A 22,240-nucleotide genomic window follows, 5' to 3' on the forward strand; every position below is an offset into this window, starting at 1 on the left:
ATCATTGTTACAAGGTAAGGTATTGATCATTGTTACATGGTAAGGTATTGATCCTTGTTACAAGGGAAGGTATTCATCATTGTTACAAGGTAAAGTATTGAACATTGTTACAAGGGAAGGTATTGATCATTGTTACAAGGTAAAGTATTGAACATTGTTACAAGGTAAGGTATTGATCATTGTTACATGGTAAGGTATTCATCCTTGTTACAAGGTAAGGTATTGATCATTGTTACAAGGTAAGGTATTGATCATTGTTACAAGGTAAGGTATTGAACAGTGTTACAAGGTAAGGTATTGAACATTGCTACAAGGTAAGGTATTGAACATTGCTACAAGGTAAGGTATTGAACATTGCTACAGGGTAAGGTATTGAACAGTGTTACAAGGTAAGATAATGAACACTGTTACAAGGTAAAGGTACCAGTATAACGTCATAGCCCTTTGAAAGGGAATTAGGGCAAGGATCTGGGATAGGAAGGTGGGAAGAAATGGTGCCGCCAATTCATTTGGACCATCAGGTATCGAACGCCGCCATGCAATAAGTGAGGCCTTCGCCGTATAGACCAGTCCAAGTGATTGGCAGCGAGGGTAAGGGGGAAATTACGAAAAGAAGAGGTACTGAGGAGGTAGGGAAGATAGTGGAGGACACTGGATGCCCGAGATTGGAGAGAAGGCAGCATCCAGTGGAAATTGGGAGAGGGGAAAGGGAGAATGGGGGAGAGTAATAGGGTAGGGGGGCATATGGACACTGATGGCTTAGTATGCGAGTATTTGTTTGATCAAAAGAGAATTTTGAGACGCAGAGATTTCCCAGAGAGGCATTCAGAACGATGATCGCCCGAGCGTAGAAGCTGTTTGGGCAGACTGACTGACTATTGACCGTGGTAGTCTTACACTGACAGGGACACACTGTTCACCTGACCGTGGAAGCTGTCTGATCTGTCCACGATGGCAAAAAAAAATAAAGCAGCTGGATACATATCATATGTTCTGTATAATTATGAATTCTCTATTACTGAATATATTGATCAGCTATTAGGTAACTTTTATATACGAGGTCAAGAACGTCCTTCACCATAGTCGTGATCAATAAATGAATTGTCTGGCGGTAGTCCTGACTTTTGGCATTTTGTTAGAGGAATTTACTCCAGTATATGTGACATGTTCCCGCCCTCAAAATTCTTGGCCTGACACTACGACACAATAACGTAGCTGAAAATGTTGACTCAACCTACACGTCTGAAACTAAAAGAATTGATGACGTATCGGTCCCTCTTGGACCCTTATCAAGTCGTGTAGCTGAATTTTAGTTCCTTCGTCAATTCCTTTATTTTCAGATTCCCCCGTGCTTTATTATATATTTACTGGTACACTGTATTAAGCCCAGTCACCGTTGTTGAAACATTTTAATTACTAACAGCTCCATATAAGCCAAGGTCAGCAGACAGTGAATTACACCATGAGGGGATATAATATTATTGAGTATTACAAGTGTTGTGGAGAGAAAAAACATTGTTTAGTATGGGATGTGGTAAGATTTATGTTTCACAGTAAACTTGCAAAGCTGCTTTTTTCAATAAACCAGACACGTGTGGAAATGTTTAATGGCACCCAAGATGGCCAGAACATCTCTTAAGCAATTTATTTTTTATTTTTACATGCGAACATGCGAATAAATACAATAAAATAATAACAAACAATCAGACAACAAAAAAATACAAAAGCACAAAGCAAGCTAATACAAAGTAACACAAATACACCAAATACCGGCCCGAAGGGCCGACAACAAAAACACAACAAAGAGCATAAACACAATGAAACACAACACCGGACAGAAGGGTAACAGAAATATGATAAATACAACAAAAAAACAACACCGGCCTGAAGAGCGCACAATAGGTACACCACATTGCAACAAACCACAGGCCACAGCAAGCACACAGACTACTCAAAGTGTTCATACTTATCCGGCCACTCCGCCGCCGGGAACCGAACACAATACGCCTCCCACAGTAACATTAGGTCATTCGGAACAGGCACAGTATTAACAGTACGAGGATCAGGCATTAACTCCGGCACACCCACAACAAAACACCGAGCCCGCTGTACCCAGATGGAAGAAGGGCACCACGGAACAGGATGCACGCGGTCAATAATGTCAAACTGCAAAGGATGCTGCGCATCATGCGCCACTCCGGAGGCCAAGACGAGAGGGAGGGGCTCCTTCCCACGAGGCCCGGCAATGGGCAGCGCACTGGGAGCCTCCTCGGCCGCCTCACAGCGCTCCGCATCAACCACCGGATGTTGTTCCTGCCGGGACCCCCCATGCTTGGCATCCTTCTTCAGTACCAGCTTGATGCCTCGGCGCGCACCAGAACTCTCACCATCCACGTCAGTAGGAGCGACAACCCCCCCACTGCGGAGAACCTTCTGCAGGAGAAAGAACAGGAGGTAAATCATAGGTACAAACATCGTCAACAGCAGACACATGGACGTCAGCCACCACTAGCGTCGTAGAGCGCGAAGCACCCGGAGGCGCCACATCATCTCCCGAAGCTCCACCTGCGTCGTAGTCCTCTGCATCAGCCCAAGGAGCAGAAGAACGCCTGGAATGCTTGGGCACTGGCTGCACATCCTCACAGCCGGAGGCGGACCCAGAACCACGGGCCTCATGAACCGGGCGAACCGACGCCCGTCGCAGAACGGCAGCAGCCTCTACCACAGGGGGAACCGGACCACACACAGCAGGAGGCACTGCAGCTACCCCAGCACCCAGCACAGACGGCGAGGGTGCAGGGACCAGGACAGACGCAGCAGAGGAAGAACCGGAAGATGAGGGGCCCGAGCAGCCGGCAGACGGAAGAGGCTCAGGAACGGCAGACGGAAGAAGCTCAGGAACACCAGCCAGAACAGGCGGAGCACCCGGGGAGGACACAACTACCGGAGGAGAAGCTATAACAACAGGCGGAGCAACAGTTGAAACAGAGGGCACCCCCTCAGCCGAAGAGACGTCCACATCCACCGAATGATCCCCCACAGGAAGTGGCGGAAAATCCTCCTCACTGAAGAGATTCACTGGTGCAACGGCTGGCGCAGAACAGGCAGCAGCCTGATGGCCCAAAAGACCACAACGATAACACGTCCGCGGCTGGCGGGCGTAAAACACCCGAACGTTATACCCCATTAGGCGCACAGAGGACGGAATATCCGCCCGGAGTCTCATGCCCAGGGTGCGAATGTTAGACCTCACACCCTTAAGATGACTAGAAGACACCACGTTCACCCTCACACTAACTACCGCGCCAAACCGGCCGAAATACCGCCGAAGCAGAGCCTCTGGAAACTCCAAGGGAGCCCCATGCACACTGATGTAAGTAAGTGCACCACTTCTATCAGAGAGGGTGACAGTGCCCGCACCATCCGGCAGGGGTAGCGTCTGCCCCTCGTATCGCCGGAGAAATTCGCGATACACCACCTCCTCGGTGAACTTCACAATCGCCCTACGGGCCGTTACCAACTCGACCCCGTAAATTTCAAACACAGGGACAGAGAGCACCTCACAAGCCTGCGCAATCTTCTGGTACCCAGCCCGCACAGAGAATTCTAGACCCACAGACTGAGCCCGGACGACAGGGGGTAGAGGGACCCCCATCGTAACGCCACGTCAGCACAGGCGAGCAGAGACACACCCGCCCTCAACTGGCCGAAACTGGCAAAAACACCAACTGCTGGAGCGCCGATGCAACACGTCTGTTCCCTACCGAAGCTAAGGCCAGACTCCCTCTTAAGCAATTGGCCAATTGTTGTTGTCACTTCTTCTTCTTCTTCTTCTTGATAGTAGGTGCAGTTTGCACGAAGGGTTTGTCCTCCCGATGACTGCACCAGTACATATGTTGGGAGACGCGTTTATGTTGAGGATGATAAGAGTTTCAAAAGTGCTTGTTGCGTTGTGCTGTAGATAAAGGAGCGGCTCAGAGCTCTGACTCCCGGTTGCTGGAGAAGAAGAACTACACATTTGGAACTGAAGAACAGAAACGTGATGTAGACAGCGATGTGAGAAGAGGAACACAACCGTTGTCAACTGGATGAGGGAAGCAAGTCAGGCTACGCCGTCGTCGTCTCGTTCAGGACACTCGCGGTCTTGGAGAGTTGCAGTTGCACGTATATTCCTGCAATAGAACCTTCAGTGTTGGATATTTTCGTCTCTGCTGAACTTTATTTCCAAGGGAAATAAAGAGACCGCAATACTGTATGTGGCGGTCTGAATTCCTTTAGACACACGCACACTTACCAGAAAGGGCCATATTGAGTCGTTCAACTATCGGCTTCTGCTCTGCAATAGTTACATGTATTGGCGACACGAGACACATTGTGGAATACTGTTTCCTCGCATACTGCGGAGCTGGCTAGTGAACTACCCCTTATATATTCGCTAATTGATATAACTGAAGTTCGCGATAAGGTAACTAGTCTTCCGTTCAAGCATTGAACGGAAGACACGCCCTCTCACTCCCTTGGCCAGCGGTGACCTAAAAGCAAGCAATAGACAATTAATTCACTAATGAGGGGTCATTGCTCCTCTCAACTCTATCTCTCACCTTTGAGAGATGATTATTGGCGCATCTCATGGCAAGAGATATGCCAGAGACGCAAAGTGGCAATATTGACCTGCTTCGCATTGGTCACACAAAGAGATTTCTCTGTGAAAGCGGAGAAATCACTCTTTATCATAGGGAGAGGGGGTGAAATACTTTCTCCTTAATATCCTGGACTTAATATCCACAGACTTCTGCGAGTCTGTGTAGCTCAACACGTTCAGTGTTCATGCAAACATATGATACCGGGTTTGTATGATCAGTAAGACTTTAGAAAGTAAATACGTAATTCTTGTTTATGTGAATATATTATTAGTGTCAAATATTCCCTAAATCGGATAGTTTCTGCGATTTTTATCTTTCCCAACTCTTTGGGTACAAGAAGTTAATATGTAAGAGACATGCACATAGAGACGAACGAACGGACATGCACTCAACGAAATGTTGTTCATCAAAGTGAAGTTTTCTTGCATATTGAAATGTGTGTTATTGCTTGCTCACAGTTAATACGGCATCTGATAGATAAGAAAGCGTTGCTGCCCAAATCTCGATACTCTACATAGACATTTAAACAGCATCGCCGGCAGTCAGGCGTTACTCCCAGCATCATCGTCCAGCTCTGTCAACCACTGCCAACACTCAGTCCTCTACACCTCCATTCTGCTCTTATTTGTTTACACATTTAGGTACATCTCTTTGCAGCTATCCTAGACTGCATGAAGGGGGAACACAGAGTATGTTAATAACTAGCAACGTGATGCTAAAAATCCCCATCACACAGGATGGCTGGTCATATAGAGGCCATGTGATCAGTAGTCTGTACTGACAAACTCTGGGTGCATTATGAGGATATCCTCAAGAACACGTGAGTTAATAAAGTGATTGCAAAGCTCCAGGTACATCATGCCAACGGGTCCGAATGGTCTAATAACTGGGCATTGGGTGATTTTTAAATTTTTAAATTTTGCCCCAAGGGGCGAGTTTATTGGGCAGCGCCGATAATCTTGTGAATGGACATACCGACATAGCAGAATGTACAACACTCCCCAATAGAAAGAAAACCCGCTGGGTTGTTCATCCTCTCACTTGTACCCAGACACAGCTGGGACTTGCTTAACTGTCTCAAGTGAACAGCTCCTCAAACAAGAAGATTAACATCTATCAACCTTTAAAAGCTTACGTTATCTTGCGGGTGCAAAATGGGGAAATATTTTAAGAGCAGTATCAATATTTGACAAATAGTGTTTTCCTAGCTCAAACAATGTGGGGTTTATTATTCTACACATATTCCTAATGTCTCTCAGGTGTTCACATTCACGTTGATAGTGGTCAAGGCGGTGTCCATCACTCTCACCACAGATTCTGCAACTTCGCTGATCAACTGTTGTTTCCATTCCAAATCTCCATGCATATTTGTATCCAAGACGGATTCTCGCTATTACTGATTCTTTCCCTCGTCCTCCTCCTCTTCGGCCATAATGACTGGGATTGCCAGCTGCAACCATGTTGTACCATTGTACAGATTCACTGGTTTGTGCTTCTATCCTCCTTTCCTCAGTTACCTTGTCACGGTGATGTTGCCTGATAATACCTCTAATTTGTAGTTGAGTCTTGGGTATGAAGTATTCAATATGGTCTCCTTCAGCGCCTTCAGCAGCCAGCTCATCTGCTCATTCATTCCCACATATTCCAACATGGGAGGGGATCCACAGAAACTTGATGACTCTTCCCTGATTGTTAAGTACTCTCACAGCTTTCTTAATTTCAGCGACTATTGCAAGATTTTCTACCTGATTTTTACTTAGGCTTTGCAGTGCTGCTTTTGAATCGGTGCAAATCACTGCACCATTAGTGTTCCGTTCAAGAAACCTTAACGCCATAACAATGGCAGTTAGCTCTGCTTGCGTTGAAGAGGCATAGTTCTCAATACGTGCTTTTTCTTCATTTCTGCGTTGGAAAGTATTATCCTTGATTACCGTGTATGCTGCACCAGCCCTGCCATTGACAGGATTAGATGACCCGTCAGTGTAGATGTGATCTAGTTCATCTCCGGCTTCTTTATAAATTTCCTCGAGATACTTGTGCCTCATTTCTTGTGTTATCATGTTGGATTTTTTCATTGTCATTTCATTGATGATGATCTTGCATGAGTCATCCTCCCAGGGAGGTAACCTCTCTACAGGCAGGCGCTCACGGGCTTGCTCAAGCAGGTGAAGCTCTTCAAGGTAGCAGACTGATCTGTAATGCCATTTTTTGCTTCTCCTGTTTCCTCCTGAAAGTAGCACAGAGCTCAGTTTTTTCTTAGCAATATCATTGTAATGGGGATCTCTGGTTATCCTAATTGTAAGCTTAGCATTCAGCTTCTGAATTCTGCTTTTAACACTGGGAAGGGACAACTCCTCACGTAGATTAGACGTTTTGGCAGTTCTTGGAACTCCAAGAATGATTGTCATGGCTTCATTTTGAATGCTATCAAGCCTTATCATATCGCTTTGGGAGTAGGTGCACAGAACTGGTGCAGCATAGTCTATGACGGAGCGCACATAGGCTGTGTACATCATTTTAAGCACAGCAATAGAGGCTCCATGTCCATTCCAGGTCGTAGTTTTCAGTGCCCTGAGTCGACTTTTGCATGTTCCTATGAGTTGATTGAGCTCCTCTTTCTTTCCCTTGTTAGAGCCGACAGTGACGCCAAGGTACCGATAGTGGTCAACCCATTCAAGTGTTACACTATTAATTTGCAGTTCTTCATTTGCCCTCCGCTTGCGATGGGAGTATGCCTTCGTCTTGTTTATGGAGAGAGTGAAACCGAGCTCAATACATTTCCTTCCTAGGAGTTCAACGGACTGTTCAATTTTTCCGAAGGTGGGAGCTTGTATTAGGACATCATCTGCATATCCTACTTGTTGAGTTCCTTCCGGAAAATCAATATTTGCAATGGCGTTCATAAGTACATTGCATAGTGTAGGGCTTAAGACTCCGCCTTGGGGGGTCCCGAGTTCCATATTCATTGTTCTGGAGACTGCTCCATTGAAGCAAACCTTGGCTTTCCTTCCTGTGAGGTAGTCTTCAACCCATTTCATGAGTCTCCCCTTGACACCCATGCATGCAAGCTCGTCCAGGATCGCAATCCCCCTGTGCTTTGTCGAAGGCTCATTTGATGTCAACAAATACAAAGTACCTAGCCGTGTCATTAGCCAAGTAATTAACTATACAATTTGCTGAGCTCCGTCCTTTAACAAATCCATTGACCCCCTCCCCTAACCTGCCTATTTTGTGCAACATTCGGTTTAGGATGATCCTTTCAAGCATCTTGCAAGTGCATGACACGAGACTGATAGGTCTGTAATTACCAGGGTCATTAGGCTTCGGTATGGGAACAATTATTGCGTGTTTCCATTGTGTGGGCAACACTCCACTTAGGAATGACTTGTTAAACAGGTGGAGTAGTGGATTCCCAGACACTTCACACAGTGCATTGAGTATGTCGTAGGTGACGCCATCTTCACCAGGTGCTGTACTTTTACCCTTTTTCATAGCACCCCTTACTTCTTGGGTTGTAATCGGTTCCCCATATTCGTCGTCACTAGACAGTGCTTTTGTTATCCTAATTCTTCTGTCATCATGTCGCAGGAGATGTTCCCTGCTGATTTCTGCAGGGAAGGAGGAGGAGGATGCTGCATCACTCCACTTGTGAATTAGTTCCTTAGCCTTACCCTGGAGGTCTTTGTGAGCCGCAGGCCGGGCTCTGCCCCCCTTAGCTATCTGAATTTTTGCCCACACTTGTCTTGCAGATGTTTCCCATCCAATAGAGCTAGTGAACTCAAGCCATTGTCTTTCCCGCTCTTTAATCTTCTCTTCCCCGGGTACTTGACACAGTTTTAAACAACTCTTGGTTACTTTCAGTGGGATGTCTCCGGTACTCTCTACTCATGTCTCGCACATTTGCGTTAAGCATCTTTATGTAATCATTCTCATACCATTTTATTTTCTTCCTCTGAGATTTACTTCGCCCAGGCGTACGGCGCGGAACTCTTAGACAGCTCTCAATTTGGTGATTTAGGTCATCAACAAATGTGTCAATGTCTTCTGGGATTTGGTATTCCGTGAAGCAGTCACTCATCCTGTTTATGAAGTGCGGCCTCATATCTGGTCCGAGTGATAACCTTTTTCTTTTATTCGTCTCTTTCCTTCTCTTGCTCATGTCGACGGTGGTAATTAGTGTCCAATGGTCGCTACATAAACTGTGCACAATGTGTGTACTGGCATCCGTGTCCTGTGCATTCAGCAGGAGAGCACAGTTTAATCTTCCTCCTCTGAGGTGAGTTGGCTGTTCATCACCCAGGACTCTAAGGTTTTCACTTCCCCTGACAAAGAGTGACAGTTTCCGTCCATTGAGATTGGGCTGATGACAGTTGGCACCAAAGTGAGGGTGTCTGGCATTAAGGTCACCGACCAGCAGGGTAGGTTCTTCATTAACAAATTCAGGCAGTGTGTCAAGGTCAAGTTTACTCTGTGGCACATATAGGTTGATTATATGTAGCGCATTATTGTTTAAGTAAAGGGTTACTCCCAGTGATTCAAACTCATCCCCCATGTGCAGGTCATCAATAATCTGTGCGGGAATGTTGTTATTTACAAAAGTGATGAGACCCCGTTTTCTTTCCCCATGGGGCAGGGAGAACTTGCGATAACCGCTGAACCTTGGGTTGAAGCGATCACCTACCATCGTCTCCTGTAGCACTATGACGTCAGTTTGGTGTTCACGGACGTACTGTATGATGTCATTAATTCTATTGCGAACTCCATTACAGTTCCATTGCAGTATAGTGAGATGTTGTTCATTGTGATTATCCATTTTGAGGTTGTTTGTCATCAGCTGCACGTGTGTAATTATTATGTTTACATGTGTCATCGTGTATTACATGGTGTGTGGTGTTACTGTGTGTACTGGCGTTACTGTGTGCACTGGTGTTACTGTGTGCACTGGTGTTACTGTGTGCACTGGTGTTACTGTGTGTACTGGCGTTACTGTATGCACTTGCGTTACTGTATGCACTTGCGTTACTGTGTGCACTGGCGTTACTGTGTGCACTGGTGTTACTGTGTGCACTGGCGTTACTGTGTGCACTGGTGTTACTGTGTGCACTGGTGTTACTGTGTGCACTGGTGGCACTGTGTGCACTGGTGGCACTGTGTGCACTAGTGTCATTGTGTGCACTGGTGTCACTGTGTGCACTGGTGTTACTGTGTGCACTGGTGTTACTGTGTGCACTGGTGTTACTGTGTGCACTGGTGTTACTGTGTGCACTGGTGTGCTGGTGTCCTGGTTGTGTCTGCTGACGTACCTCGGCAGTATGTGTTGCATCACCTTGCACCAGGCTCTGGCTTGCAGGACCTCCACTTGATGGACTCTGCCGTTGCAGGATTTGGAAGATTTGTTCCCGAGTCGTCTTAACCTGACAGAGGGCTTTCTCAAGTTCCGTCTGCTTTTGCAATATTTGGTGGACGACTGGATGAGATTTTATCATGCAATCTAATATTGCTGCAACACAAACCTGAGTGACGACCTCCTGGGGGTCAGGAGTGCCTAGAGGGGGAAGCAGATGGGAGACAGTGGAGGGAGTCTGTTTTATTGGTATGGATTGGGAGGGTAGGTGGTGGTGGTGGTGGTGTGACACCGTGGGTAGAGATGTGGGTGGGTGGGTTCCCTGGAGGGGAAATAGGTGGGAAGGCCTCAGGGATGGGGGAACGGTGGTGGCTGGCTACACCGCCCCCCCCCCCCCCACCCTAGGTTCCCCTGTTCACTGAGTGATCACTACCTCAGACTGTTGTCGGTCTACTGTGAGCTGGACCCTGGGCTGGTCCCTGAACTGGACCCTGGCTTGCTGTGGTACTGATAACGGTGCCATTCCCGCCCCTGTTCACTGGTCCACCTGCGGTTTGATTCGGTGGTTTCGAGCCCTGCCATGTAGGCCTCGTGCTGCAATACTTGTTCCAAGCATGGTGGGGTCGCTTGCAGTTGGCACATTTAGGTGTTACCCCGCCATCCCCACCCGGTTTAAGCTTGGCCAGACACTGTTTGGTGTCGTGAGAGCCACTGCAACACCCACACCTAATTTTTTTTTATTTTTTTTATTTTTACATGCGAACATGCGAATAAATACAATAAAATAATAAACTAATAACAAACAATCAGACAAAAAAAATACAGAAGCACAAAGCAAGTTAATACAAAGTAACACAAATACACCAAATACCGGCCCGAAGGGCCGACAACAAAAACACAACAAAGAGCATAAACACAATGAAACACAACACCGGACAGAAGGGTAACAGAAATATGATAAATACAACAAAAAAACAACACCGGCCAGTAGGGCGCACAATAGGTACACCACATTGCAAACAAACCACAGGTCACAGCAAGCACACAGACTACTCAAAGTGTTCATACTTATCCGGCCACTCCGCCGCCGGGAACCGAACACAATACACCTCCCACAGTAACATTAGGTCATTCGGAACAGGCACAGTATTAACAGTACGAGGATCAGGCATTAACTCCGGCACACCCACAACAAAACACCGAGCCCGCTGTACCCAGATGGAAGAAGGGCACCACGGAACAGGATGCACGCGGTCAATAATGTCAAACCGCAAACGATGCTGCGCATCATGCGCCACTCCGGAGGCCAAGATGAGAGGGAGGGGCTCCTTCCCACGAGGCCGGGCAATGGGCAGCGCACTGGGAGCCTCCTCGGCTGCCCCACAGCGCTCCGCGTCAACCACCGGACGTTGTTCCTGCCGGGACCCCCCATGCTTGGCATCCTTCTTCAGTACCAGCTTGATGCCTCGGCGCGCACCAGAACTCTCACCATCCACGTCAGTAGGAGCGACCACCCCCCACTGCGGAGAACCTTCTGCAGGAGAAAGAACAGGAGGTAAATCATAGGTACAAACATCGTCAACAGCAGACACATGGACGTCAGCCACCACCAGCGTCGTAGAGCGCGAAGCACCCGGAGTCGCCACATCATCTCCCGAAGCTCCACCTGCGTCGTAGTCCTCCGCATCAGCCCAAGCAGTAGAAGAACGCCTGGAACGCTTGGGCACTGGCCGCACATCCTCACAGCCGGAGGCGGACCCAGAACCACGGGCCTCACGAACCGGGCGAACCGACGCCCGTCGCAGAACGGCAGCAGCCTCTACCACAGGGGGAACCGGACCACACACAGTAGGAGGTTCCGCAGCCACCCCAGCACCCAGCACAGGAGGAACCCGAGGGGAGGACGCAGGGCCAGGGTCCACAGCCGAAGACAAGGAAGCCGACGGCGACGCTCCACAGGGATCACCAGGAAGGTCCATGGGAACGGCAGGGCCAGAGACATGGTCACGAGGAACATCCGACGGCACCGCAACACCCGGAGGAGGGGCTGCAACAACCGGGGGAACGTCGGGTGACACTGGGGGAGCCTCAGCAGCGAACGGGACGCTCACCTCCTCACCCCCGGAGTCCTCCTCCAGAGGGAGCAGCGGGAAATCCTCCTCACGGAACAAGTTCACAGGAGCGACCGGATCAGCAGTACACCCGGCAGCCTGATGCCCCAACAAGCCACACTGGAAGCAAGTACGGGGTTGCCGGGCATAAAACACACGCACGTAGTACCCCAACAGCCGGACAGAGCACCGTATGTCCGACCTCAGTCGCATCCCGAGGGTCCGAATGTTGGTCTTCACACCCGAATACGTGCCAGACGACAGTTAGTTCATCCGCACACTGACGACGGAGCCGTACCTCTGGAAGAATCGCCGGAGGAGAGTCTCAGGAAACTCCATGGGGGCGCCATGAACACTGACATACGTCACAGCACCACTACGGTCTGAAATGGTCACAGACCCGGTGCCGTCCTGTAGCTGCAAAGTACGTCCCTCGTACCTCCGTAAGAATGCACGGTACACCGCCTCACCCACAAACTTGACAATAACACGGTGAGCAGTTACCAGCTCAATGCCATATACGTCCCCAACCGGGACACAAAGCATGGCACTCAATACCACGTCCACCAGCGGGTAACCAGCACGGCCAGTAAACTCCAATCCGATGGAGTTTATCCTCACGACAGGGGGAAGATGGCCGCCCATCGCAAAAGCGCCACGTCCACACCACCAGGAACAGCAGGGAGGGTAGAGACACCCACACCCCCTGCCGGCGAAAACGGCAACCACCCCAAACTACCGGAGCGATCAGGCGACACGTCCTCACTGCACGGCAGCTCAGGAGCAACTCCCACCCACACCTAATTGGGCGATCACATTGCCACGTTCTGTGATCCCACCGTTGAAAGTTGCCACATAAGGACGGGCTGCCAATATACCTCTATATTTTTGTTTTGCATTGGGTGATGTAGTGTGGGAGATCATGCCCCAGTGTACTCGAGTCCATTCAGCCTGAAGCTGAGAAAAGACCTTCTGGCTGATAAGGCATTCAAACAATTCTTACTATCTTCAAAAGAATGAATAAGAAAATAATATAATTATTTCTTAAAGTAATGCCTAGTATTTAGTCAGTTTTTTACTAAAAACTGCCCTAGTCTGCCTCTTGCCAAACATCTCATTATGTTAGCTTTTAGCACGATTCTTAGAATGTATAAATTACATTCACAACATACCAGATGTAAATTCCTCTTTGTTCCTATCACTTGGTAATTTTTCTCAAGCTTATTCTAAATCTTATTCTATTAGTTCTATAAAAAATGTTAAATCAAGATAAACTGCTCACAGAGTTTACACCGGGAGTGCTCAGGATTGGGAGATTCGTCACCTGTAGCCACCTGCCACAGGTAACGGTAACCCATCCTGATCCTGGCAACACTTGTGTCGCACAATCTTGTGTATCTAAACAAACCTTAGCTTTTTATGTTTTTAGGTGCTTTCAGACCATTGGGACTAAGTAATTTTTCTCCTTTATGACCTGAGTATTCGGAATAATATAGTTTTGGCAACAGAGATGGTGATACCTAGTTATAATTCAGCTTCATCTTTGTTACATGGTAGTTTGACTGCAATGTCTGTTTCATTATAGTGGGTTATATTTATGTGAAAAGGTATCCATACAAAATATATTCTGAACCCTTTATTCTGCGCAGCGATCAGGCTATTTAAGATTGCTATTATGAGGTTCTTACTATCGGTCTTGCAGAAAACGTTTCCAAGTGTTTGAAGAGCAGACTTTTGAATCAAAATATTATTAATCCTCCTGTGCTTTTTAATGTACTGGTAGCAAGTTGTAGTTCAGGTAGCTCTGTTTGTGTAGAGTTCAGCCAGTTGTGTAACCTGACATTGATTGTCTGTGTGTAAGTATTGCTTACGATCGGTTGGACTGAGCGATCGGTGTAAACACAGTACACATGAGCTCTTACATTTTTGTTTTATAGAAGAGGCTATTGTTTCAAGTGTGACAGCTTCGAGAAGAGTAAGATTCTCAAAGCTTTTCAAGATTTGCGTTTTCGGTGACAGGTGTGTGCGATACTTTAATGGTGAGGTACAGACAAGGAGGAATATCAGTGACAGATTGCATTTAAAGGGAATGTTCAGTTTGATGAGATTGTAAGCATTTTTAATCAACCATTTATCATAGGAGTGAGCTGGGATGTTGGCACCACTCAAAAGTGTATTAACGGCATGGAATAATTGGTCTCTGGTCAATGCAGGAGATGTTGGGTCTCACGTGACTTTAGGCAAAAGGTTGTATTGACTTGAACGATTCGCTCGAGTATGGTTGGAAGCTTCGGTTCTTCCCTCATGTTGATGATTCTTGCACATCTGGGGAGCATCAAGAATTACCACTCATGACTTCATTCTGTAATGTTTACTCTAACTAACACCGCTCTTCCCTTGCCAACACTACATTTCCATTCACCACCATAACTCTTCCCTTCACTACCATTGCCACCACCACTCTTCTCTCACTACTAACGCATCCCCTTCACCACTACCATTCTCCCCTCACCCTCACCACCACTTTCCCTTCATGCAGGGTTACAGAAGTCATCAAAGTGTGTGGTATTGCTGCTCATCCCGGGCCGCCGTCCCTGGGGAAGATGGCGTGTTTACTCACTCCTCCACAGCCTGAGGCGCTCTCGCAGCCATACAAGGGGAATATGGGAGAGAAGCGTTCCTCCCCTCTCTCCCTTTATCTCCTGTCCTCCCACTCTCCGTGTCCCCATCACACACACTCGCGCTCTTAAATGAATTATGATCTCTTTAAGTGTTCACCGTAATGCTTGTCACTTAGAATATTATGAGAGCCTCGGGTGACCTGCTAGCTCCGTCGCACTCACTAAAGGGATAAGGATTCCTAGATTGTTCCTTTCTTAGCTGGTTGTGCTAGAAGTTGTCTTTATTTAACTCTATCTCTCTCTCTCTCTCTCTCTCTCTCTCTCTCTCTCTCTCTCTCTCTCACTCTCTCTCTCTCTCTCTCTCTCTCTCTCTCTCTCTCTCTCTCTCTCTCTCTCTCTCTCTCTCTCTCTCTCTCTCTCTCTCTCTCTCTCTTTGTTTTTATCTTCTTTCGACAAAAACGACAATCGTTTACTCTCTCCTTCCCAGTCTTTAAAGAGGATTAGGTTCTCGCGGCTGAGTATACAGCATTCGGGATTCGCATTCACAGGTCCGGGGTCGATTCCTGACCGAGGTAGAAACATATAGGCAGAGTTTCTTTCACCTTAGGCCTCAGTTCACTTATCAATACAATAGGCATATGTTTGTTATATGAGGGTAAATAAATGAGTAAGACATGATAGACGAAAATGGGTCAAAGGTCAGTATATTAGACAACTGAAAGTTAGAAAGGCGGAGTCCAAGAGCTAACAGCTAGATCCTGCAGACATAAACAGTAAATACATATTGAGCTTCGTCGTCAGCTCACAACCCAGGATCGGGTGCTTGTTTATCGCGGCAGCTCAGAACCGTTTGGGCAACTTTTCCTTTTACCTGATTCCTTTGTTAGACAATTTTTGTGGAGTTGTATCTTGGGGATGGTCACTAGTTGGCCTAGTAGATATCACAGAGAAAATAGGCCATAAGTCTTTACATTAAAATATCGGTGGTAGCGTAGGCGGGGGTCCAAGAGCTGAAATTTCGAGTCTGCAGATTCAAACAGTTGATCACACACGTATAGACGCACATATCTCAAGCACATAAGGAAACTTGAAAAGTTACAGAGATTTACAACGATTCTCATCCCAGAATTACGAGGAATTAAGTATGAAACAAGAACTAGAAGAGCTGGACCTAAAAGCTTGAAAATAGGATAAAGAGAGGAGACATTATAGACATAATACATAAAGAGAGGAGACATGATAGACATATTACATAAAGAGAGGAGACATGATAGACATACTTAAGACGGTGGAAACATTTAAAATGTTAACAATAGACACCAATAAAACCATAGAACATTGATGGGAACAAAGAAATATTAAAAAATTTAATTAACTAAACGAGGTTATAGAGGCGAACCCTATTCATAATTCCAAAGGTAGATATGATAAAAATAAAAGGCCCGAAATCATTACACCGAACAACCGGCAATTGGAAAGGTGGGGTTCAAGAGTTAAAGCTCGATCACGCAGGCATGAATATTTGAATATGTACGCTACACTAGAGAAGTGATCTGAAAAATGGCTACAAGAATTTAACACAGCCATGTGCAAAGTTATACGGATTTAGTAGAGATTCTTGCAGTTCTCGTGTCATAGTCGTAAGCAACCCGTCCTCGATTCAAGTCCATTACATTCAGCGGTCAACCCCACAGACGCATTCATAAATTTTAACATGCTGTTTATTCAAAACGGGAATTTTCAAAAGTATAAATTAATATTATAATATATTAGCATATTGTGTATATATAGGCATAGGATAGGTTAGGTTAGGTGTTTAGGTTCTGTTGGCGATTATCTGTATTTATAGTACGTGGGTGAAGCATTTATAGCATTGTGATTCGAACAAAATTCGTCAGTGAAGCACTTGTTCCGGATATGTTCGAACGTCAGCAGTTGTGAGTCGTGTGTAAACCGCTTTTCATTCATAAACAGGGGGTTTGGCGGGTGCATGGAATCACTTTTGGATCTTTGTTTGGAGGACGGGCTGACTCACAACTGATTTCGTTCGAACACTTCTGGAACAAGTGCTTCACTGACGAATTTTGTTCGAACTACAACGCTGTAAATGCTTCACCCACGTACTACAAATACAAATAATCGTCAACAGAACCTAAACACCTAACCTAACCTATGCCTATATATATGCACAATATGCTAATATATTATAATATTATATATATTTGAGAAAATTCCCGTTTTGAATGAACAGCATGTAAAAATTTCTGAGGTCCGTGAGGTCGTCTGCTTGATGTAATGGACTTGAGTCGAGGACGCGTTGGAGGGTTGACTGAGCGCCAATCCTTAACTGTAGCCTCAGTTAACCCAGCAATAAAGAGGGCATCTGTTTATTAAACAATTGGGCGGGTCGTATTCCGGGGAATATTAGGATTAAGGATTTCCCCGAATAACCCTATGCGTGCTAGTGGATTTATAAAAATGTAAAAACTCCTTATCTCTCTCTCTCTCTCTCTCTCTCTCTCACTCTCTCTCTCTCTCTCTCTCTCTCTCTCTCTCTCTCTCTCTCTCTCTCTCTCTCTCTCTCTCTCTCTCTCTCTCTCTCTCTCTCTCTCTCTCTCTCTCTCTCTCTCTCTCTCTCTCTCTCTCTCTCTCTCTCTCTCTCTCTCTCTCTCTCTCTCTCTCTCTCTCTCTCTCTCTCTCTCTCTCTCTCTCGCTCTACTCTCTCTCTCTCGCTCTACTCTCTCTCTCTCTCTCTACTCCTACTCCTACTCCTAACTAAAACATAGAGCTCATCATATTTTATAAAACGAAAAGGACTACTGACCTTATTAAAAGCAGCCCGAAGCCGACGAAGAACCCTTTACAGCAGTCAGGCGTTGTATGCATGTACACTTGCCCCCACTTAGGATGTAACCTTCAATCTAAGTACATAGGTATGAAGTCGACCAAGCTGACGAAGCGTTTGACCTGTCATCTTCAATCCGGTTCCCTCAGGAATAACATGAGACAAGCCCATGACATCACCCTAACAAGAGAAATCCTGAATAAAAACACTTGTATAATAGACAAAACCCAAGATGTAAGAAGATTACAAATTCTTGAAGCAATCCACATAAGAATAGAACAACCTACCATGAATATCCAAATTACGGAACTATTTACTCTACCCACCATGAGAGTAAGAACAAGACCGGAACATAACAATGCCATCATTGAAGACATTGCTCAACATAAAAGGCCTATTACACCTGATTAATCTTTGTATGTGCTTCGTCCCCTAATACCCCCTCGTCCCCCTAATACCCCTTCGTTCCCCTAATACCCCTACGTCCCCCTAATACCCCTTCGTTCTCCTAATATCCCTTCGTTCTCCTAATACCCCTTCATCCCCCTAATACCCCTTCGTCCCCCTAATACCCCTTCGTTCTCCTAATACCCCTTCGTCCAACTAATACCCCTTCGTCCCCCTAATACCCCTTCGTTCTCCTTATACCCCTTCGTTCTCCTAATACCCCTTCATCCCCCTAATACCCCTTCGTCCCCCTAATACCCCTTCATCCCCCTAATACCCCTTAGTCCCCCTAATACCCCTTCGTTCTCCTAATATCCCTTCGTTCTCCTAATACCCCTTCGTCCAACTAATACCCCTTCGTCCAACTAATACCCCTTCGTCCCCCTAATACCCCTTCGTTCTCCTAATACCCCTTCATCCCCCTAATACCCCTTCGTCCCCCTAATACCCCTTCGTTCTCCTAATACCCCTTCATCCCCCTAATGCCCCTTCGTCCCCCTAATACCCCTTCATCCCCCTAATACCCCTTAGTCCCCCTAATACCCCTTCGTTCTCCTAATATCCCTTCGTTCTCCTAATACCCCTTCGTCCAACTAATACCCCTTCGTCCCCCTAATACCCCTTCGTCTCCCTAATACCCCTTCTCCCCCTAATACCCCTTCGTCCCCCTAATACCCCTTCATCCCCTTGCTTTTTCCTTTATTCTACTTGTTTTTTTACCTGACCTCGTACTGGTATAAATGTAACGTGATTTGTATTTTAATTTTTTTTTCTTATGGGCTCACCATAGCCCGTGCTACATGGACATTTCGTTCTGAGTAGCTAAATCTAAAACAGCAAAAACAATGTATTTTCTTTTAATCTGAAAGAATTCGTAAGATCTACAAAGAAAACTAAAAAAACACCGCTCCTGGTAAGAACAAAATCACTTACAATATGCTGGCCAAGCTAGGAGAAAAGGATGAAGAATCCTTCTTGAATCTCATCAAGAGAGTATGGGTGACAAGAACCCGACCACTCTCTTGGAACAGAGCAATTATAGTTTCCATTCCAAAACCTAAAGTCCCAGGAAATCCAAGACCATCTCATTAACAAGCTGTTTGGCCAAAACTGCAGAATGAATGACTCTTAATCGAATTGAATGGAAAGCCAATTCACTGCATCAAAATATGTTTGCTTACAGAAAAGGTGTTGGAACGAACCACAGAATGTCTTACATACCTTCTGGATCAAATCAATGACAAACCTGGAATCCTTATTTTCTAGACCTTGAAAAAGCCATCGAGTTAGCCAATGCTCCAGCTACACCGTGCTGCCTTGTGGATAAGGAAATCAAAAGACACGCTCTTGCCTTTGCCAAAAGAAGCCTGCTTAACCGAGAAGCTACAGTCAACTTCCAAGGAAAAATATCGTCCTCAAAGAGGCTGGATTTTTTGTATTGTTATATAAAAAAAACAAAGTACAAAAACAGGGAAACAAGAGCAAAACAACAAATAAGTACAAACAAACGTACCCATAGCAAGCACCATGAAGCAGACATAAAATACATACAATGGGTCACAGGAAAGCACAGGACAAGCAAAGAAACCCACAAACAGCATGGGGCAGAAAATGCATACAATACACAACAAATAAATGACACAAGGATAATAACAAAAATGCACAAGAAAAAATACACAAAAATTACAACAAAAGCACTGAAGCCAAGCTCGGGCAGTCCATATTAGAACATAAATAACATAAAATATGTGCAAAGAATAAAGCAAGTACAAAGACAAAGAAATAATCATGTCCGGCGAGGTGACGCACCCCGAGCTGAACGACGGCGCTTAGAAATAGGCCGTTGATCGTCGGAACTGTCACCGCTTGCCAAAGAGACCGGATGCGGTGAAGGAAGAGACACAGCAGACGGAAGGGTAGACTCCAGCACACGTGAGGTATCCAGCAAGGACGACGGAACCGGCAGAGGAGAAGAGGCACTTGGTAACGAGGAAACTACCAGAGGCGACGAGGCAGAGGGCGGGGGGGCGGAGCCACACACACCCCCACCCCGACAGGCCCGGGAAGCACATGTCCGTCCGCAGGAGAAGCAGGCACCACCCCTACAGCACCATCCAATGTCCCCACGGAAGCAACCGGCTGCAGATGCACCTCTGCAACCACCGAACGACGATGGTCCGAAGCAGGTGCCCCTAGGTCCACAGAGCTCACCGGTGGGGCAGAAGGGCCAGACACAACAGACCCAGATGGAGCGCCAGCTGGAACCGCTGCAGGAACCACACCAGGTACCTGTACAGAGCGAGGATCCGCCGGGAAATCCCCACGCACAGACAAGCGGGGAAAGTCATCCTCCAGGAAAACGGAAGGGGCCTCAGCACGAGGATCGTCATAACCGGTCGCTACGTGGCCCTCAGCACCACACCGAAAACACATGCGTGTTTGACCTCGATAAAAGGTCCGCATAGAGTGCCCACGAAACGAAACCCTGGATGGTATAGGGCTCATGAGCCGCATGACGAGCGTGCATGTACCCAGCCGGACCCCCTTCAGCCAGCCTGCACTCAAAATGTTGAACCGGTACTTCACCACCGTCCCAAACCGCGTAAACAAAGACATGCGGTCCGCCTCGGGGAAGGTCACCGGCACGCCGTGAACACTCACAAACGACAAGGGCCCCCAGGGAACTGAGATCTCCACAGACACAGCCGAAGCCGGAAGAGGAAGCAAGCGTGCATCCCATCGAGCCAGAAAGTCCTGGTAAACATGTGATGTGGCAAACGATACCACAACACGGGTAGGTGACAACTTCTCGAATCCCAGGAGATCGGAGACGTCGACACGGAGCACGTCCAAAAGAGCAATTTCCACAATGGGCCAGTCCACAGCAGCAAAAAAATCCATCCGCACAGTATCCACTCGGCGAATGCGGCTGGTGGTATCACCAGCCACGGCCATACCGCCAGGCGGAGCCCCGACCAGCAGGCGCCCCACACCTCCCACAGCAAACCACCACTCAGCAACGCCAAACGACGACTGACAGCTCAAGCCCGACGTCTGCACTCTCTGGCGGCGCCCGAGCAACTCCTTAGAGGCTGGAAAATGGAACTCCGCAGGGAGGAATACTAAGCCTTTTCCTCTTCAACTGTCTCATGGAACATTTCATGAAGCTCAAGTTACCAAAAGTCAAACTGCTTAACTATGCAGACAACTTTGTGGTCATCATCAATGGGAAAGGCGACAGGAACCATTCTCAAAAATGCCTAGATATTATCAGCAGGGAAGCGGAATGCAACGCAGTAAAATAAACAGCAATAAAACCAAATCAATGGCCGTTAAAATGAGAACTCAAGACATCAGACTCGCAATACAAGGACTTGAAATTGAGTGGGTTACCTCTTTTCAATACCTAGGGGACATAGTAGACAGCCAGTTGAAATTCACACAAGAAATTGAATATCTTCGGCAACGTTGTAAAGCCAGAAACTCAGCTTTGTGCTCCCTGACAAGTATTAGAGATGGTGCATCTCTACCAGTACTCAAAATGTACTACGTTCAAGCAGTTCAAGGCAATGAGTTATGCACTCATTGACTATGTTGCTCCTGCTCTTACATCCCTCAGTGATAACCAATGGGAGAAACTGGAAGTGTCTCAAAATGATGCCCTCAGAACAATGCTGGGAACACCTATATGGGCGTGTCTAGAGAATCTAAGAATGGAAACCAAATTACCAGCCTTAGAAAATAGGATCAAACAAAGGATAGCCACCATAACAGCAAAACTTGTTGGAGCCACTGCCAGACTGCCAATCAAAGATAGCTTACTCAGATCGCTTCAGAGAAACCTTCAATATAGAACAAATGCATAGACGGATAGTCTAGTAATGATTCTAGAGAAAGTGGAGTTGAAATGGACCATTAAATGCAAAGGGGAAGATAGACCATATGAACACTTTCGGCAGCCTCCTCCATGGGAAGAATCGAGTCTAAAGATTATCATTGAAGGATTACCATTTAAAAAGCAGCGTGTGACCCGCAGAAGCTCAAAGCAAAGCAGAACGACAAATGGAAACCATCTCAAAACCGATAATGACTCACATCTTAACAGACGGATCAGTTGATCAAGAAAGTGGTTCTGCTGGGGCAGCAGTTTACACTAACAACCATGAAGCTTACTGGAGCATGAATAGTGGGTGCTTAACATTGCAAACATAATTATATGCCCTGAAGGA

Source organism: Procambarus clarkii, chromosome 4 (genome assembly GCF_040958095.1).
Source record: "Procambarus clarkii isolate CNS0578487 chromosome 4, FALCON_Pclarkii_2.0, whole genome shotgun sequence".
Lineage (NCBI taxonomy): Eukaryota > Metazoa > Arthropoda > Malacostraca > Decapoda > Cambaridae > Procambarus > Procambarus clarkii.